The sequence below is a fragment of the Protopterus annectens genome, chromosome 11.part0, assembly GCF_019279795.1.
Source record: "Protopterus annectens isolate FY-2018-M chromosome 11.part0, PAN1.0, whole genome shotgun sequence".
Classification (NCBI taxonomy): Eukaryota; Metazoa; Chordata; order Ceratodontiformes; family Protopteridae; genus Protopterus; species Protopterus annectens.
The window spans coordinates 875,900,367-875,922,302 of record NC_056745.1 but is presented as its reverse complement, the minus strand read 5'-3'; the positions used below and the strand labels follow the sequence as shown (position 1 = coordinate 875,922,302).

The following is a 21,936-nucleotide window of genomic DNA, read 5'->3' as shown; positions in this document are numbered from 1 at the left end:
AATCCCTACGTCACTCAATGAGTTGCCAACTGGCTTACTGACAGAACCCACACTGTAAAAGTAGCTGACTCTAAATCCAGCTCCAGACAAGTGACAAGTGGAGTACATCAGGGTTCAGTCCTGGGACCTCTCTTGTTTGGCATCTACTTCTCTGAAGTACAGGCCAACACTAAGGGACTCTGGCTAACAAAGTTCGCAGATGACTGCAAATTGGGAGCCATTATTGAATCCCCAAATGATGTTGATACTCTACAAATGGGCCTTACAGAAACAGATGCTTGGTGCCAGAGCCATGGGCTCAAGCTCAATGCCAAGAAATGTATAGTTGTCCCCTTTGGGAAAAAAACATGTACCCGTGAATTACCACATAGGTGGCAGTGCACTAAACACTGAAAACATGATAAGAGACTTAGGGACACATGTGGACAGTGGTCTCACCTTCAATAACCACATCACCACAACAGTCAGGAAATCCTTCTATGTAGCACACCTCATCACTAAGGGCTTTTCATCCAGAAAAAAGGAGGTCATTGTCCCACTGTACTCATCCCTCATTAGAATACAATGCCCATTTGGTATGTACCTCTCAAGATATCTGCAATAACTGGAAAGGCCACAGAAATACCTCACTAAAAGAATCACAGGCCTAAAGCAGATGCCCTATGCTGACCACCTTAAAAAACTCCAGCTATATTCTGTCGCATATCGTCTACTCCGAGGCAATCTCTGCTTAACAAACAAGGCCAGAGCTGTTGGACATGCTACACTTAAAGAAATCCCAATCCCTCAGAGCCACACGCTCCAGGGATCTAAACCTTGTCATCACAATAAACAAAACGTGCTGGAGGGATAGGTTCCTGACCCAGAGACTCCCCAGACTCTGGAATAGACTGCCCATACATGTCAAGTAGAGAACCTCTTTGGCCCTCTTCAAAAGGAACCTTGATGACTGGATGGGAGAAAGGAAATTCACCCCAGGGATCACGTCAGTCACCCTGGTAGACAGGGGTCCAGGGAAGTAAATAGTGTGGGAAGAAATAGCCAGGGAATTGTTATGGCTAGGCTTGTATAGGCCTTAGGGCTGATAGCCTAGTACCAACCTATGAACCTATGAAAATATGCTGCCTAAGATACTTGCTCATTAGCACAAAATTTGACTTTTATGTTAAGATGATGTTGGGAATATTGTTTATAAATAAAGAAAACAGCAGTGATCCTAGTATTAAACATAAACAGAGAAAAAAGTAGCAATCCCTTTATAACATATAATCTTAGAAAACAGTAATGGACCTGGTTCTAAATATAATCAGAAACAATACTAGTGATCCTAGTATTAACTATAACCTGAGAAAATAGTAATGTTGTAGTACTGTATGCAACTAGAAAAAGGTAGTAGTTATAGCACAATGCCTTTTGAGACTACCTTGGGTAAAGGAATGGGGGTAGCACATATAATGAACAGCTTTGCAATTATTGTTGGAACCATAACAGTGATATCTTAGTAAAACAGAAGGAGGATAGACTTTTTGTAATCTTTTCATGAAAGATGATATTGAAGGCTTTTGTTAGGTCTGCAGAAATGGCTCCTGTAAGAAACACTAAATCCATGTTTCTTTAATACTACCTGTAAAGTTGTATACAGCAGTGGAGGTTCTCTGAGCTTGGGTGAAGCTGTATTGATTAAGACAGAACAATTTTTTTTTGTGGAAATTGAAGTAGCTGCATTGATAGTGCTTTATGATATACTTTGGAGAGGGTGGAAAGTATTAAAATCAATCAGTAGTGATCTCAGCTTGGGGGGAGGTTATAGACCTTTTTAGGAACAGAATGCTAAAATGATGATTGAGGATTTTCAAAGTTCAAGACGTGCCTTTTTTCACAGGGTGATTTAGCATATACTGAAAGGACAATGCTATGGAAGTACTGCAGGCATGTAAAATTTTAGGATGTAGGCCATTTATGTATATAGCAGCACAATACAGAAGTAGATCTGTGCTGTTGTTAAATGTGTACTTGGGTTGAAAATGTTGGGTTTGTCATGGTTGCCATATTTCTTTAGGTAGTTGTGAAATCTGTGACCATATTCAGTATCGTATTTTGATTTTTCATATTTATTGAATAGTTTAAGGGACTCGTTGTCCTTAGTTATTGTTGGAATTGCTTGTAAGGAAGGAGAATACTTTCCAAATTTACATTGGTTGTCTTTATATGGCATCTATTTTGCTCCTGAGAGATATGGTTTTAGCTTTGTTAATGTTTTTACAAGAGTTTTTAAATTATCAGCATTATTGCTTCTATTCTTAGGAGTTAATATTAAGTTTGGAATTATACCAGGATTTATACAGTCCTCTACTTCTTTTGCATGACACACTGGTACAGCAGTTTGGTTCTTGGCTGTGGTGTATTATGTGCAAAGTCTGCATATCCTGTTTGTGGGTCCACATAGCTTTTTGCAGGAAAAATTGTTATTTCCCACACCTCAAAGATATGCTGTAATGACCTGACATTCCTCTAAATTGCCTGTATATGTGTATGTGTGTGTGTGTGTGTGTGTGTGTGTGTGTGTGTGTGTGTGTGTGTGTGTGTGTGTGTGTGTGCGTGTGTGTGCGTGTGTGTGCGTGTGTGTGTGCTGTGTATAAATGAGTGTGTACACTCATCCTAGGATCACTCTGTGCCCCATTCGGGATTAAGCTGTTTGACTTTCTCCCATTGAGTACTTTGACTCTCCCCACTGCCCCTAATTGAATTGACTGGGTAATTGGAGAATAAATGAATGACCCTATTTCTTCTTTCAGCTGTGTATTCCAGTGCTTGTCAAATTCATATTTGGAAGTCATGGGTGCCCATTATCAGTGTAGGTTAGGTCATACAATAGTTTTATCTCAGATTTTGTTTTTTTTTTTTGCTTTTTATATATATATTTTTTTGCTCAGGGTATGTTTTTGCAAAATGTTTGCATGATAGATTTTGGTAATTGTTACGAAAGTAGTAAGGTCACATAAAAGTGATGGACACGCCTGAGCACAGTGATGGTATTATATCAGAAAGTTTGTTGATATGTAATATATTGTTAAATGATTAAATCATGTGAGGTATATGCAGTCATGGAATATATTGTAGATGGTTAAGGACAAGCTCTTTCTTGATATAATTGTTTTATCTCTTTGTAGATAAAAACTACTTAGGCTTATATAATGATTTCTATCCATGAGAAGTATTACTGCAGGCAGTACAATGTCAACATTTTAGTTGATGGGAGGGGTTGTTTATGATGACTTTGTTTGCTATAACTCATTCACACCAATGGAGCACAGGAAGTTTGCACTGTAACCTCTAATGGGCGGAGCCAATGCCTTTTGACAGAATCAAATTTTGTCCTCACATTTCAAACAAATGTTCATATCTCTGGAACCATAGCGGTTATGAAAGAAGTATAAATGGCATACCCTTCAGCACTAATTATTTTTATAGTGGTAGTACTCTTTAGATTCTAGGTCTTAAACTGAATTTTATAACCTACAGTTAACACAGTAACTGTTATATTTGTAATATTTTGTAAACAACTTAAAATATATCAGAAACCACTCAGGTTACACACATATTGTCAGCAGCATTTTATTCATCTAGCTGAGAACTTTCATAAGAGGCTAAGGAGTTCTGTCTGTGTTTCATGGTAGTTGTGATTTAACTTTCACATTTTTTTAAATATCTATATAAATTAATATCATAAAAACAACAGTTAATTTCTCTTACCTGCACTAGACAGAGGTCAAATATTAATGCAGTTTAGTTTGCCATTGTGCAAGCTTTAAGATGAGATATTTTACAATCTTGTATATAGCATGGTTTTGGAAGTATTGATACAAATATGAACAAGCAATATTTGACACTTAGAGGCGTCAGTATGAGTTAACTGCAGACGCACCTGGAGGCATCACTCAGATGTAATCAGTTAAGCTTGTTGGCAATGTGGCACTCATGGATGACTCAGATTGGTCATGATCAGCAGTGCTTTATTAGGTTGCTCATCATTTCATATGGTCACTGTTTATCATCAGTGCAGTATACTGCCTCCATTTTTTCTAAAATTATTGTAAGATGTATGCTTAGCTGGTAATGTCATGGTTAATATTGTGATATGCTTTTAGTAAACTTTCTGCAAAAGCTATAATGTCTGTTTGGATCCTACTACTATGGTTCTAAATGGTGGAATTTGCTAAATAAACTTCTTTGAATGAAGTAAAGTAATGTATCATCTGATGGAGAAGTCTCTGGAGTGGGGTGGATGTTCCAAGAAGGTAGGATATGGCAGAAGTTAATGTGTTTTGTAAGAAAAGTAATGCAGGGTTTCTGTGGTAGAACATATAGTATGCGTCTTTGCCACATGAGTGGTTACTAGATTTATATATTTTTCAGTGTAATATACTGCAATAGTGAGATGTATTTGATTGATTTTGAATGAGTATATTTTCTGGTGGCAATATGGGTGTATATCATTTTTGTAAGAGAATGACAGAAAGTATACCGAATAGTGTTAATGGTCTACAGCCTTGTATACTGTAAGCAAAACATTTTTTCAGCAGTATGTCTCCGGGAGTAGATTTTGTTGCATTATTGTTATTATTAGAATGAGGATGTGATTATGATCATGTGAGGTGAGGTAGCTATTGACTTAATTATTGGTTTCAGAATGGGGCAGGTAAGAGTCAGGATCTAACAGTTTTTTCATATGATACCAAGAAAAAAAAGTCAGTGACCCTGACACAGACTAAAATAATTTCTTTTTTCTTATTTGTAGTCTAGAAAATAAAACCTTCTACTATAATGTATGGTGTATTAATAAATGTCCACGGACTCCACACCTGTTGCCCTTTATCTAAGCATCACCAAGCCTAAGGGGACTCAATTATATTGAATAATTACATCATGTGACCACTAGAGGGGAACCTACCATTAATTTTGTACAAGAAAGGCTACGTCAGGCAGCAGGTTTTTAAGATGACGTCAAAGCACTTTAATTCCTACTATTTAGATAAGGTAACTGCACTGCTAGTCAAGTGTAAGCACATTTAACAAGAGATATTTAGCATTATAGTTCTTAAGAAAAGATAATTTGTTCTTCATGAGGAAGCTCTTGGAAAAATGGCTGTTATGCCAGATTTCCTTATGGAGGCATTTTTCTTGTTATCTCTAGTGTGTAAACCACTCACTGTTATATAAGTATTGTGTACAACCAAAAGAGTTTCCAGCTTATTTTGCAGGTATGCTTTTGTGCAGGTTTGTAGTTGCCTCATTTATTTAAATGGACCAAAATATAACCCCTGTTGTGTGAAATTGAAATAGGGGTTTGAGGAAGGAATAAAATGCTGCTGAGAAACTTTGTAGTCCTAAGGGATAATGACAAATTGTGTATCTCCAGTTAACTCTGTTAAAGTGACCATGTGTGCTGTATAGCTAACTGTGTACTGACTTAATCAAAGCCGTACAATCCAGATTTCTACCAGACACAATGATTGAGAAATATGGACATTATAAGATTTCAAGAATGCAGCAACAGGTAAAAGTTAGTGCTGTATTATCTTTTTAAAAAGTATATACAAGGTATTTAACCAGATAGTCAACAATGCATTATGCAAATGTTTTACTTTCAATAAGCCCTCCTGAACAGCATGATTTAAGCAACATGTTTTTGAACGGATTATGTTTTATGCTGGAAAACTTCAGGTACAAGGCAACACATACTTTTAGCACAATATATTGACAGGTAGATACAGATTTGAAATAGACTATCAAATATCTAGTGTGAGGTGAGCTTATAAAGCAAGCAGAAATTGAAAACAAATTCATTATCACGTGTAATATTATGTGATATCACTGTGTAAATAATACAGAAAATATAGTTCTTAATAACATCTTATATTGTTATAAGGGCAGTCGGTCCTCTGTTTGCATCATTTAAGTTAAAAAGGTATGCGGCATTAGTAAATTTGATGGATTTATCTATTCACCAGCATGTTCCAGAAAACTGGAGAATGCATTGCTAGATGAAGTGTATTATTTGGACTGTGTGTGTGTGTGTGTGTGTGTGTGTGTGTGTGTGTGTATGTGTGTGTGTCTGTGTGTGTGTGTGTGTGTGTGTGTGTGTGTGTGTGTGTGTGTGTGTGTGTGTGATGTTTGTGTAGGGGTTATTGTAGGGATTGGTGCTGATTTGCAAGCAGTCTTTTTTGTGATAGTATGATAAAATTCAGTGTCCTTGTTATTTGCCAAAAAAGAATGTTTAGAAAGAAGTCTACAAATATAATTGATGTGGTATCAATAAACTTTATTATACCGTATATCGCATAATTTGATAAGTCAGTGGTGAGTCTCACTATCATAAAATTGGAATGACAACTGTCCAATGAACAAAATAAAGCTTCAGATATATGTCCATGTACACTAATGTAAATCTAAAGTGTTAGATACATATCCTTTAAATAGAGAGCTAAACACCCTCTCACCACTGTCACCCTTTTATGCAAAATAGATAAAAAACAGGAAGACTGATTGTTGTGGCAATCTGAATACGTGCATAAATAGAAAATTTGTATTACTTTCTGAAGAAAACTCATGTTACCATACGCAGTCTTTTATATCTGCAAATATCATTACCTTTTGTACTTTTTTATATCTGCTAATACATTAAAACTGACTCCTGTGAATATATATTACAAAGAAGCTGCAGACCGCCTAAATGACTAAGTTTCAGGAAGCTTTTTGAATAATTGCCCACTAACTGAAACTCTGTATGGAATCAGGGAGTAGGTTAGTAGTGTAGTTACCAGAGTTTTACGAGCACACACCACAAACAAACACACCAGGGTTTACCAAAGGCTTGCTCAGTCAAAAAATTATAGTATCAAACAAGATAAATGTAACAGAGCGACCACAGAGAGAAGTGTATAATTGTAAAATAAGTATTAAAACCAATTGTATTAAATATAAAGCTGTGATCAACACAGAGAATAAAAACAGTGAAAAGCGCTTTCTTGCCTTCCTCAAATCATATTACATTCAAACTAGAGGTGTTTTGTCAAAGTAGCTGGAAGCAATCAGACTTCATCTAGTAATGACATCATCCATTGGTCTTTCTGTTACGCCTCCTTCCTATGAGTATGGGGTTTAAAGATAAAACACCATTAAGACCTGATGGCTCATCAGCTGAAAAATCAGCTGTCCAGTGACATTCAGCTAATTCAATATGATTATTTAAATCTCCCCTATGTGAAGACAGTGTCATAACTTCCATAACTGAAAACTTGAAGTTATGATTAGGATTTTTCATAATATGCTGAAATAAAGAATTGTCTTTGTTCTTTAATCTAATGTCACTAAGATGTTTAAAAATTTGAGTTTTTAAGGGACAAATATTTTTTCTGACATAAAAACTTGTACAATTTGTGCAAGTTGCTAAACAAACCATATATCTTGTGTTACAGTCGGCATAAGTACATAATTTATATTCTCTATCATTGACAGGATGACAAAATAAATTGCTGGTATTGATATATGGACAGGCTTTACAATTTTCACATCTATAAATTCCATGTCTGCCATGATATTCATTCATTCTTTGAGTTTCTTTGCATAGCAACTGCTTAAGGTATTTTTTATTCTTGAAACTAAACCTCGACATATCACCAATAATGTCTCTTAAGTTCTCATCTGCTAATAGAATTTTCCAGTTGTTCTTTAAGATAGTATATATTCCTTGAATGTCTTGGCTATAAGTGAGTGTGCATCTAAATGCCATATGTTGCTCCATATGTCCTTCAGAAGTCAAATCTTCCATATTCTCATGTTTATGGAAATAAGGTTTACCTCTCCCATCTCTCATGCCTATAGTTTCAGATGCAACTTTAGTGACTAAGTCCTTTCTGTAATCTCTAGAGGAGAAATTATCCTTCATTCTCTCAATTTCTCTATTGAAATTAGATTCACCTGTATACAATCTAGAGGCTCGAAGGAACTGACCTTTAATTACCTGGTTAAAAATATGCCCTGGGTGCATACTACTTCGATGAAAAAGATGATTCTTCCAGCATGGTTTATGAAAGATCTCAGTGTGTAAAGAGCCATCATGTTTATTAATCAAAGTAATGTCCAAAAAGTTAATTTTATCACATGCATAATGTGCATCAAATCTCAAGAAAGTTGTAGTCTGATTGAGGTATTTAATGAAGTTCAATAACTGTTCTTCACTCCCATTCTAAAGAAAAAACACATTGTCATCTAATCTCTTATAGAACATGACATATCTCAACCAGTTATTCCTTCCATTAAAGATATATTTCTCTTCCCAGTGGACCATAACCAGGTTAGAATAACTATTAGCACTGGGGGTGCCCATTGCCACCCCCCATTTCTGTAAGTAGTATCCATTCTGGAACACCAAGACATTATTTTCCAGGATCATTTCCAATAGCAGACATATCCAAAAAATATCATCCCTCTCATAAACATTCTTTGATGTCAAAAATTCTCAAATCGCTTCTACCTCGTAATCATTTGGAATTACGGTGAACAGACTCACTACATCTACTGTGACCATATATGTCAGCTCTTTACCATCCTTTAGATGTAAAAATTCCAATAGGGATTTCAAAAAATATGCAGTATCCTTCAGGATAGTTCATGCTTCCTTTAGAGCTTACTTCTATTCATGTTCAACATAGATAGAAATACGTTTGGTGATCCATTAATTACCTGAAACAGTCTGTCACATGGGAGGATTCTCCATATTTTTATGTATTTTTGGTAACCCTTTAATAATGGGTATAGTTAGTTCATTAACCATGAAATATTCATATAAGTCTTATCCAGTAATAGTAGATAACCTAAAGTCATAAAGATGCCCTTGCACTGTTCAAATAATATAGTCTAATTCAGAAGATAGCAGTGTCTTGTAAGTGTTGGTATCATTTAAAAGACAACACATCTTGTTCTCATAGTCACATCTGTCAATAAGCACAATGGCTCCCCCTTTGTCTGCTGGTTGTATAATCAGATTATTATTTGTTAGTTCTTGCAAAGCCAGCCTCTTATCCATATTCATATTATGAAAAAGGTGGCCTTTCCATGTGTTTCTCAGTTCTGTCACCTCTTTCTCACATATTTTGACAAAGGTATCAACCACTGAATTAAGGGAAGGGTTATATGCATTTTGTTTCTTAAATCGAGTTGGATAACTCCCACAATTATCTCTTTAAATACTTCTTAACATAAGGTTCCTAGCAAAACATCTAATATCAAATCTAAAGTCATGTAGGTCAGAATTTAATGATGGAATAAATGACAATCCTTTATTAAGTAGCCTTGTTTGTGAATCAGTTAGCAGAAAACTTGACAAGTTGACTATTAGTGTATCCTACATGACTCTGTTCTTAAGTTGATAGCTTCCATCTCTTTCTGTCCCTGTTTCTGGATTGACTCCTTTTGCGGTATGGAGATTGCCACATAAATATTGGGAGCTGTGGAAAAAATGGTTGATGTGAAGCTCCATCTTTCGGTCTTGTTCCTAGAGAGTTCACTCATGCATTATTAGCTTAATCCGATTCCATTTCAGTGGACTCCTTAGTCAGTTCAATTAAGGGCTGCCTCTGTTCTTCCCTCATAGTTAAATGCTGTCCCTTAGCTTCTGTCCTTTTCTTATGTGCATTCCTCACCTTTTGTATTGCTTCTTCTAATACCCCATTGTTTCCATTGTCATTTTGTTTAACTGCAGATGTACTTGCGGTCATTCGCTTCTGTTTAACATTGTTTACATCCTGCTTGTTTCTAGTAACAGATCTGGATGCATCCTTGGGCCATTCAAATATATGGGATGATTTAAAGTCCTGATAGTCCTTTATTATCTTTTTCATTGTAATGGCTTTAGGCTTCTCTTCATAAATGGTAAGTGAGCGTTGTAATTCTTCAAGCTTAAGTATGAATGTCTCAGAAAGTATTGCTTCTTCTAGCTCTAGTTGCTTCCTTTCAATAAACTGCACTGTTTCTTATTCTAGTGGTTGAAAAAACACAATGAGTAATCTAATATACTCAAAACCCCTGTTTAAATTAATCATTTGCCATTTTTCCAAAAGTGCGGGGTAAACATTCCCATATGAAGGCATACCTCTGGGTACAATATTAAAGTGTAGGCAGGCTTCCACGTGGAAGAGCTGCCATTGTAATCTTTTTAATTTGTAAACTGTGTTTTCTGTGTCTTTAAGAACACTGTAGAACTGCTCCATTGATGTAGGTACTTTAGTTTCTGACAGTGTAGCCTTTGTTAAATTCAAAATTAACAATGAATTAACATCCACAATAAGTAGTTGATTAACTCCACTAGATTTACTTTTAAATATATTTATGTTTGAAAGTGAATCATTCCTATGACCTCATAACAGTTCAGGGTGATGGTTTAATTTCACTTTATTTCCTTCCACCATGTGCTGCCCTAGTGTCAGAAACTGCAGAAACCACAAACAAACACACCAGGGTTTGCCAAAGGCTCGCTTCTCTCTGTATTGATCACAACTTTATATTTAATAAAACTGGTTTTAATAGTTATTTTACAATTATATACTTCTCACTGTGGTGGCTCTGCTAGAGTTTTATAAGCAGTCACCTTGAATCAATGTAATATATGCAAGGTGAGAGGGAAAAGGTCAAAGGTCTGATCTGTAGGGATAGAGTTACAGTTCCATATTAGGAAATGAGAATCACAAGATTAAACAACACTGACAATATCTCTCTTCAATAGATTCAACACACTTGCATAAACTTATAAAAAAATTACAACGAGAGAAAGACTAAGATATGCTAGGCACTACACATAATTTCCTGTTCTGTGTTATACAACACATCCATCCCAGCGTTAGGGGAGGGGACTTTGATAATTTTATTTTGGAATGTGAACTGAGATGGATCATTCGCCTGAGGGCACATCAGCAACCAGGATTAAATGACAAAATTCAAATAAAGCCAATTCTTAAAAAAAGGAGAATTAAGAAAGTGTGCAATAGTAAATAAAATGTAATATTTTAGTACATGATATTTTATTACTAGGAAGTTTTAACTGTTTTATTTGTCCTTATGTATATATATTTATGTATTATATTATGCTATACCATTTATTACATATACATATAGATGTATAAGTATATATGAAGTATTTGATTTCTATTTGAATGGGTATAAGTCATATACATATATACATAGCTTAAATATACAATGCATTTCTAACTTATTTTTTAACTAATTATTCTTCATCTAATTAGTGTTGATTGTTTTATGAGTTGACCAATGAATGCATTTCCCTCTATATATAAAGCATCATTACATGGTTGTAATTGTGAGTTGAGAAAGCCTACGGGTGAAAGCGCTACTCTTTTATTAAATATTTTTGGTCTACAGACTGTTGTTGTATTTATACCATCGTTTACTACTACTTTATTGCATCGCAATTTCAACTGGACACTGGTACAAATATTTGTTTCTTAGTGACTTTTGATAACAGCACCACCTTCCTTTGGGTTCCGTTTATGCCATTGACTGTGTTCATCCACTAGATTTACTTTTAAATATATTTATGTTTGAAAGTGAATCATTCCTATGACCTCATAACAGTTCAGGGTGATGGTTTAATTTCACTTTATTTCCTTCCACCATGTGCTGCCCTAGTGTCAGAAACTGCAGAAACCACAAACAAACACACCAGGGTTTGCCAAAGGCTCGCTTCTCTCTGTATTGATCACAACTTTATATTTAATAAAACTGGTTTTAATAGTTATTTTACAATTATATACTTCTCACTGTGGTGGCTCTGCTAGAGTTTTATAAGCAGTCACCTTGAATCAATGTAATATATGCAAGGTGAGAGGGAAAAGGTCAAAGGTCTGATCTGTAGGGATAGAGTTACAGTTCCATATTAGGAAATGAGAATCACAAGATTAAACAACAACGAGAGAAAGACTTGGTGGTATGCTTTTGACACATTTCTTATTTTAAAAAATAGTGTGTGTGTGTGTGTGGGGGGGTGAGGGGCACTGCTTTGTTAAAACTTAAGTTTTTAATTTCATGTCTTAATCTTTAAGCACTGTTGAAACATGACTCCATGACCTTCTGAGAGAAAAACAGGTAAACTCTTTACTTTAAGATGCTATGTCACAAAATTCGTAAAGGTATAAAGTATCGCTGAACTTAAATGGGTTCCTCCGCAGAGTTTATCAGACAAGGTCTTACTAAACATAAAACAAATTTAAACAGACAGAAACAAAAGTGTAATAATAATAGTAATAGTAACAGTAATAGTAATATAAATAGTAACAGTAATAGTAATAGTAATAGTAACAGTAATAGTAATATAAATAGTAACAGTAATAGTAATATAAATAGTTGGTGCTGGGAATGGTATATCTACAGGTGGGTGACATTTAGTTGCTCAAGCATCAGTTGTCTGAGGTAGAAGATGCCGTGGAACGGAATGCTGATTGCTGTTTTCCATAGGAAGTTGCTGCTAGTGCATTTTCTAAGTGTGCATCACTAGGGATTCCCTTGTTGTTGAGATGTCTTTCTTCATGTTTTTATGACTGTGGAATTTATATATATATAAGCTCTTTGGGAGGGCTTATTTCTTACATAAGGAATATGTGAACATTTATCCCACCTGCAAAAAATGCACGCAGTCAGAAGATTTAACCATTTGGTGTTTAGGGCATTTGTGTTCACTTTTGTTCACAGGTGTCTTGATTTCCAAGGTTTCATAGAAGAACCATGGGGGAGGTGGGTGTTGGTTTGTGACTTTACCTGAGAAGCAGAGTTACAGAAGCTTGAGTAGTCTAATGGAAACACATGTGGGTCAATATTGCACAGCTCATACCATGAAGCATTAACTATTGCTTAAGTACCCATTTGTCAAGACTTCTTAAAGTATGGTGAGTTGATCAGTACTGAACATACTCTGTGTTAGCAGTCCCAAACATAGAAGTGTCATACCAAACCTCAGACAAATGGAAACATTTTCTGGATATCTGGGGTTGAAAGATGCCTGCAAAGAAAAAAAGGAAGTAGTAGGGAGGATGTGTCTTTTTCCTGTTACTAACATTGTGTGATAGTTGAGTGAATAGTGACCTTGTTATTTAAAGTAATGTTCTCCTTTTTTTAAATTTCTCCAAGTCTTTTGAGTTTCTAATACCATGACGGGAGTGGACCCCATTCCTAAGTTAAAGTACAATTAAAGTTCATGAGATTAGTATTGTTTCAGTCTGTGATGTCAGCCAGAAGTGCTCTTTGCAGCACCCGCAATGTGCCCAGTAATGACTCCTTCTGCAATTCATATGGAGTTACATGTATTGGTAACATATCTAAATACAACTGTAGATTCTTTTCTGATGCTCTTACTACTATTGGGACTGTCTGGGTATCATTCTTCCAGATTGCTGTTGTTTCTCCTTGCAGATCCTGATATTTTATGACTTTGTGTCTCTTTGTTTCCAATACACTGTAGTCACTGGGTGTGGCGATTTGAATGATCAGTGTTACTTTTGCCTTCTTTTCATGGACCACTGTATCCGGTTTTCTAGCATATATCTTTTGAACTGTCGGTAATGGGTGATCCCATGTGATGTAAACTTCATAATTTTCTATGATGCTTTGTGTCTCATTCTTCCAGTGTTTTTCAGCCACTTCAGTACCATAATGTTTACACAATCCCCAGTGCAACAGTTTTGCCACAGTATTATACCTTTCAGTATACAGTCCTTTTGCCATTAGTATGTTACAACCAGCAACAAGGTGTGCAACTCTTTCCAATTCTGTTTTACAAAACCTACATTTGTACATTTCTCCCACATGTTCAATGGACTTTGTAAACCAACATGTACGTAGCCCACTATCTTGGGCTGCCAGTATTAACCTTTCATCTCTTTGTTTGAATTTGCCTCTCCTTAACCATTCCTGCATTTGTTCCTGATCAACATGAGGTTCTTCCAGATGTTTTCTATACTTGAAACTATATTTATGCATTTTCTACATTTCTTGCCTTCTCATCTGGTCCATCACCTTATATTCTTTCTTTGTTTTTTTGGCACATTCAATTACTACCTAATTTTTATCTACTTCTGGTTTGATTTCCATTCTTGCTTGACGCCAATATGCTTCTGCTAAACTAGACAGAGAAGTCATTTTAGATTTATTCTACTCATATTTCAAAACATTCACTAAGTTTGGGTCTTGTGAGGTCAGCAGATATGTGTGCAGTCCCATGATTGCAGATCTATACATGTAATCAGTTTCAAGGAGGCCCACACCTTCTTCGGAATGGGGAATATATAATCTTGGTATGCACTGATTCTTATAAAACATTTGGTGAGCATAAAGAATCCTTCTTCTTTTCCTGTCTAATCTATCCAACATATTTTGGAGTCAGCCAATGACTCCAAAACTGTAAGTTAAGACAGGAAGAACACATTGGTTTATAGCTTGAATTTTGTTCCTAGATGTCAACGCTGTTTTCAGGATTAATTTAAGTCTTTTAAAGTATTCCTTAATACGTTCGCACTTGTTCATGTTTCATTGTTGATCCTTCATCATTTAACAAATATTTATACAGTCACTCTTGCTCAAGTTCTTTTATATCACATTCTCGTCCCAAACTGATGTTTTCTTGGTGTTGCAGTTTTCCTGCTTTAAAGGTTGCTTTTGCACATTTATCAAGACCAAATGACATGCTTATATCATCTGAAAAAAGTTTTGACAACTTGCAGTTGTGCTTTCAGTTCCTTATCTGATGAGTTATACAGTTTTAAATCATCTCAAAGAGAAGATAAGTCTTTACACTTTGTTTTCTAGGATTCAAATTATAGTCATGTCCTAAGCTGTTACGCAGACAGCTTAATGGGTTACGTGCAAGATAGAATAACAGTGATGACAGACAGTCCCCCTGGAATATCCCCTTTGAATTTTTATCTCTGGAATAATAATTTGCCCTTTATCGTGGTTTAATTGGGAAGTGGTCTGCCACTGTTTCATGGTCACTGTAATGTTGATCTGTGTAAGTTGTATCTTTTACATTTTTAAGCACTCTTTTATCCATGCTTTTTTATAGTCAATCCATGCCATACTTAGATTTTTCCACTCTTTGCAGTTCTCCACTATGACTTTATTTAACAACAAATGATCCTTTGTTCCATATGACTTTCTTTTATTGCCCTTTTCTTCTACTGCCATAATTGAGTTTTCTTCAAAATGACTATAAAGTCTGTCGGAATCAATTATACATCGTCGGAAGGCAAGTTATTGGTCTATAGTTTTTAGGGTAGCTTGCAGGTTCACTCTTAAGTAGGAGCATTGTATTTTGTGTTGTTAGCCAGGTTGGTGTCTGTTCAGGGTGCCCATATAAATGGTTCTTTACTCATACATAAATTTTTGTGCAAAGATGTTAATACTTTTAACCAGGAGTTAGGTGTTGCATCTGGGCTCCCATGAGTGCAGGTTACTGTTCTGAGAGGGGTAAAACAGGGACTGCATTCAATGACAAATCAAACATGGTGAGAACTGTAAATTAACTGCTGGTTGTCATTCTATCCACCCTGATGGTGTGTATTACATTTCATCAGGAACAGAATTATGAAATGCTTATTAGACCACCTTGTAGAAAGCATTTTTCAGTTGTTATATCTCACGTGTAATGCATGGGAATGGTTTTAATTCTGAGATATTATGGTAAATAATTGCTGTCTTTCACTATTCAAAATAATTGTCAGCGAGCAATATATAACTAGTCTTTGAAAATATTTGAACGTATCCAATTTGCTAACACTCTAAGCATCTGCAACTATCTGTAAAATAAAATAAATAATAAAAACTATTTTTTGTGGGGATTCAAACTTCCTTGTACCATGAGACTTACAATCAATAAAATGTTGGAAAATAAATACTGCATTAACAGTTATTTAAGCACATTAACAGCTATGGCCTTCTTGACAACCAACACCATGGTTTCTGAAACTACTTCTGCGCCACAGCAGCCTTACTTACAGTAACCAATTGTACATACGACCATATAAATGTTGGCCTCATAACAGCATGAGTGTTCATAGAGAAGACCAGGGCATTCCAAACAGTTAATCATCCTCCAGTAATCAATGTACAGTTCAGTGACATGCATAGTGCATTTCTGATGAGATCATAAAACTACAGAAATATTTCCAATAGTCACACCATCCTACATCCATAATATTACAGAATGCATTTATAAAGCTGAATAACTAATACCAAATGGCATTATGCAGAACATAAAATGCCAAAACAACAAAAGCCAAAAAACTCAGCACTCACTCTATGCAGGGGGCAAGACCCCCTGCGCCCCTTGCTAATTATATATACCAATTCCAAGATTTCACTGCAGTGAAAGGGGAAAATTCCCTGACTTCACTGTACTGTGATGTTGTCGACATTCCTGGATTTGGCATTTTCTGTTCGGCGTAATACCATTTGGCATTTTGGCTATTCAACATTATAAATGTCTCTCAGTATTATATATTATTCTTCCTGGATACATGTAGTCCTTACAAATTTCAGTCCAGACATTCAAAGAGAGTCCATATAGCATTGTGACAAACTTCACAAGTTATAAAGAGTACAAGTTGCCTAAAGGTGTGAATGAATTTCAAAATAAATAGTGCCAACTATTAATGAATTTGCAAATAAGTTACACTTTTTTGTAAGATGTTATTTTATGATCATATATGAACAATAAAGTATGGCAACTGAATCCATTGCCCTCTGCTTTCTATGTACAGAAACCACAGTCAGATGTGACATCATTTAACATAACATCTTATCAAATAGCTTGATCTTTATAATTGTACCTAGACAGTAAGTGGACTGGACACTCTAAATTGGCACTAGGCATGAGTGTGTGCCTTCTGTGGAAGTTTGGGCACCGGGTTGGCAACTCAACACCGTAAAACTCCACTGCCAATCATGAGCGGACAGCTGATCCACTGTAGGTGACCCCTAACTGGGAAAAAGCCGAAAGAAGGAGAAAAAGAAGTGCAGTAATGAGTTACTTGTAGAGATTTATCATTATAAACACAGTATAAATATAGTCAGAATAGTCAGTGATCCATCAGGTTCAACATAAAAGTGAATTATAGGTTCGTCTATCCATCAGGTTCAACGTGAAAGTAAATAACAGTTTATTCTGTCAGTAATATACACCATACATTCATTGTACAATACCTTTGTTGAAAGAAACTGTATTAGACAATTAAAGACATTTATGTGAGCTGTTAAAGCAATAAACAATAGTTCCAGCCTTGGGGACAGGTTAGTAATGGAGAGGTTGTCAGGTAATACACTAACTGTAATTAAAACTGCATCAGGACAATAAATACTTTCTGGGATTTTTTAGACATAAAGTAACTTAGTCCGTACCAGTCAAACTCAGTTGTATTTAGTATTTAAGAAACATATTCAATGATAGTGCGAATTTCACAAGTGAGGGTTGAACCTGATCTCATTTGCAGTGACAATGACAAGGATGGCATTCAAAATTTCAAGCAATTGTAGTTTAAAAAGTATTAAGCAATTTGGGCATGTTAATACATTTTGCCAGTTCTGTCAACTATCCTTAATTTGGAGGAATGTTAATGTTTTCAGGCCTACTCTATCCCTGTACAAGATGTCTCTATTTTTGGAGGCATGTCCCTATTTTCAGGCTTGATTTACCCCCTCAGATAATTTTCTGAGTCACCCTCATCGCACATAATTTTTGAAGCTGTCTAGTACAGAGAAAATCATACTACATGACAAGCCTACTAGTTGCAACAATAAAGAAGGAGCACACACATGTGACATCTCTCTTTTTCTTAAGCAAAAAACAGTGACCTTGTCCTGTAGAATTTTGTAATAAGCCACGGCGGTACATCGGTAGCGTTGTTACCTCCCAGCAAGAGGTTCTACTGTTCGATTCTCCGCTGGAGTGCCTTCTGTGTGGAGTCTGCATGTCCTCCTCACGGTCGAGTGGCCTCCGAAAGACATGCATGAATGGGCGTGCCTTCGCTGAAGGTTGGGCATTGGGCTGGCAACTTGGCACCATAAAAATCTACTGCCAATCATTAGCGGACCGGAGTTCCGCTGTGGCGACCCCTAACCGGGAAAAGCCGAAAAGACAAACTTAAAGTCTACAGATTTTACCACGTCTCATTGATAACGTGCCTATATTTTTCCATTATTTTGTCACTATTTTTTAAAAGTGTTTCTGAGTAGTATCCCACATTTATCCTGGGAGTGGGAAGAGTTGTGTGCTATTTGGTATTCAAACTTTATGCTAATTAGATGTCCAAATTTTTAGCTGGATGCTTCTACTTTTCAAAGGCTTTTGCTCCTATTTTCCATGTGTGTAAGTTAAGAGATATGCCTTTTGCAGTTTTGCAGTAATTTACCTTGATCACAGCAAGTTTGAAAAACAGTTTCAAAAACAGAAAAAAAGAAGGCACACATCTGGATTAACAGCTGTTGATCTGTTTTATATATATTATCTGCTCTACATTAGGGCTAAGATGCTGTAGAATGGGATACCAATGCTCTCCGTAATTCAAAGAAAATGGCACACAGTGGAGTAAGATGCTGTATCATTCAGATATGTGTAGCCATATTACTTTTTGCTTGCAGTACCCATGCAAATGACCACCATTCCTCATCCCAGGACATTGCAACAACCAGGTATTAGCTGGTCCCAATGGGGTAACTTATGGGATGTGAACTGTGTACCTACAAATGGTGTAGTGCTTGTGGTCACATCAGTCCCCTTCCATGCTGATGTCTTGCTTTACTGCCAGATCTGAGAAGCACATCAGTACTAAGTTAGAAAAAAATCCTACTGGTCATAGAGTTTTCTGTGGTGCTAACATAATCACGCATTTCACATTTGCCTGTCTCCTCATAGTGATGTTGAGTTCCCACCAATGAGAGATGACATAGCACCAGATACTCTCATTGCCATAACATGAAAAGTCTGCCATCATGCCTGAAGGATTAAAGACTTTTTAAGAATCATGTTTAATAGACATGATAGCAAAGCTCAGCACAACATCAGGCAGTTACTTAATAAGGTATAGTACCTGCTCCCTGTTTTGCTGTGAAGTGCCATTATGTGACACACCAGTCCCCCCAAATGAAATATGGGATGCACATGTGGTATGCGTACCTGCACGCTGTTCACAGAAGCAGAAAGACTTCTGTATAGCACTCTCCTTTACAATGATCCTTGCCTACAAATTGAACAGTGGCATACTAAACAAAGAACGCAGAATGCATTTTTACAGCTTCTTGTTATGTTTATAAATACCTTGGCCTCTGCTACAGCATTCTTAATGTAGTTTCAAATGCTCTGTAATTGAAATTTAGAATGTGGATACAGAATTGCCATATACAATGGTGATATACTGCACGAAGAGGTACACTTTCATGGCTCTCACAACTCCATCTCACCTGTGTACAGACACACAGATTTGTGCATCAGTAGTTTGACAATAAAAACAAAGGTACTTAAAATATGGATTGCAAACATTTGCATCTGTAAGAAGGCAGATAAAAATGAAAGCTGTTATAAAAAATACATGCTACTCTAAATAGTATATTAATTAAGTTTAAAGTACACACCAGCACTTATCAAACACAGCAAAATGTGCAACAAAGAAGGAGACTTACACTAACATTTCACCAGTGAAATGTAATTTTGGTCTTTTGCAGTAAAGATTTTGGGATGTCCAACTCTCAAATACTTTGTTCTTAATATATTAAAAAATATTGCTGTGGACAATTGGTTTATATGTGATATTTACATGGTCTCAGTTACTTTTCATGACGTCTATTTTTAATCTGTTTGCAGAATCACCTTTCAGATTTCCTGGACTAAGCAATACTGTTCAGAATGCTTGCATCATATGCCCTTCTTCTCAAACTCCCATAAACAGTAGCATCATTTGGCATCATTAAAATAAAATGTTAAAACAGAGGAACACAGAAGAGGGAAGCATAAAGGAAAAGTGTACACATACACATATGAACTCACACACACACACACACACACACACACACACACACACACACGCACACACACACACACACACACACACACACACACACACACACACACACACACACACACACACCTGACTCTATTTTCGGATATGACATAGCTATGTACAAGTACATGCATTCAAATTAAATGTATCCTAATTCAGCTGTTTGGTCTCCTCCAAATTATGCCCAATGTAGCCACAAGTTAACATTTTCTCTGATTTCTGAAGGATATTCATCCAATAAAAATGTCTTATTAGCTCAGTCATTGTAGCAACATTGGTTTAGACTGACAACACAGTCTAGTGGGAAATGTACTAATACATTCTACAGGAATATTAGCAACTTCATTTTCAAATCTTTTAATCATGTGCCCTGCAGGTACATCCAGTTCTGTCAGTGCAGAGAATACTATTGAAGAAAGTACTTTGTTAGTGCTGTTAAATTTAGTAGTGCTCCAGGACTGTTGGTAGCATTCTCTTTCTCTGTCTGTCTCTCTGTCTATATCAGCACTTCTCTACTTCTATCCTTTCTCTTTTCCAAACATTCACAAGCAACTGTAGCCAGAGTCAACACTTCTAAATTCTATCTCACTAAATCTTTTTTTGTCCATTTTAGAAATAAACTGCTCTAATAATTGCCAACTATGTGAATAAAATATATTTACCAGTACTAATACTAAATGTATTTCAGCAGAAGGTCAGCATCATAATCTTTTTTCTTTTTTACCATACAAGCATAAAATCTTATTCTGCAATGTTTGAGTTTAGTCTGACTGGATGTCTGAAAGTATTCCAATTACATTATTGTATCATTATTATTTTATATCTTGAATCTTTTCTCCCCAGGCCTCTGCTGAAAAAGGGCTGACTTTTAAACACCTTTATATAATTAACACTTGTTGTGACCTAGGCAGATTTACATTTTATATAAAAGTAATCAAACTGTATTAACAAGTTCATGTTTACAAACATTATACTTCACATATATTGCTATAGCAATACATAAATTATTCAGTTCCTGCCCTTTTTTAACAATAAACTTCTTTCTTAAACCATCACTTACAACATAATGAATCATGCATTTATATAAATAAAAACAACCCACACCAACGCAATCCTAGTTGCAAGCATTTTACATCACAAACCGTACTGACACATTTCCAGTTGCAACCATCACTTATAATGTACCCAATCATTTTCAGTCAAACATTACATAGCTTATTTAAGTCCTGCCTTCTCTTAAACCTCATTCCTCCCCTGTATGAAAGGGACAGGAGGTGAATAGTTTATGTAATGTTGCTTAGGTTATATATGATATATAGCAATATATGTGAAGTATAATCTTTGTTAGTATAATTTGTTAACACAGTTTGATTACTTTTGTATAAATGTAAAATTCCCTATGTCACAAGTGATAATTGGTGGAGCAGTGGTTTGAGCAGTATTTATCCACCTGTAGTTTTGTCAGACCGCTCCTGGGTAAATACTGTGCACCCAACATACCAGTATTGATTGCTGATTAGTTATTTCATTTTCAAATGATTGAAAAGTAACTTGAAGTTCATATAAAACTTTGTCTAAAATCAGAATTAATACCCTTAATAGTTTTTTTTTTAATTACAAATGTTGATGATGTTGATAATTGCACTATTTGTTTTCCTGTTTGTGCCACAGCTTAGTATATGGAAAAGGATTGTGTCCCTGGGATGTCAACTAGACACCTCAATAAAAAGAGATTTTCTTTCACAGGAATTATTTAGTTCTAGTTCTAAAGTTTTCTACTCAGACTTCAGTCACTGTGAGGGAATACCTCAGAATTTTGTGT

General features: G+C 35.8%; 1 protein-coding gene across 2 annotated transcripts in view; it reads left to right on the top strand.

Moving 5' to 3' along the window:
- The window catches only part of TAFA2 (TAFA chemokine like family member 2), a 2,885,489-nt gene that overhangs the window by 883,442 nt on the left and 1,980,111 nt on the right, over positions 1-21,936 (top strand). The window lies entirely within an intron of this gene.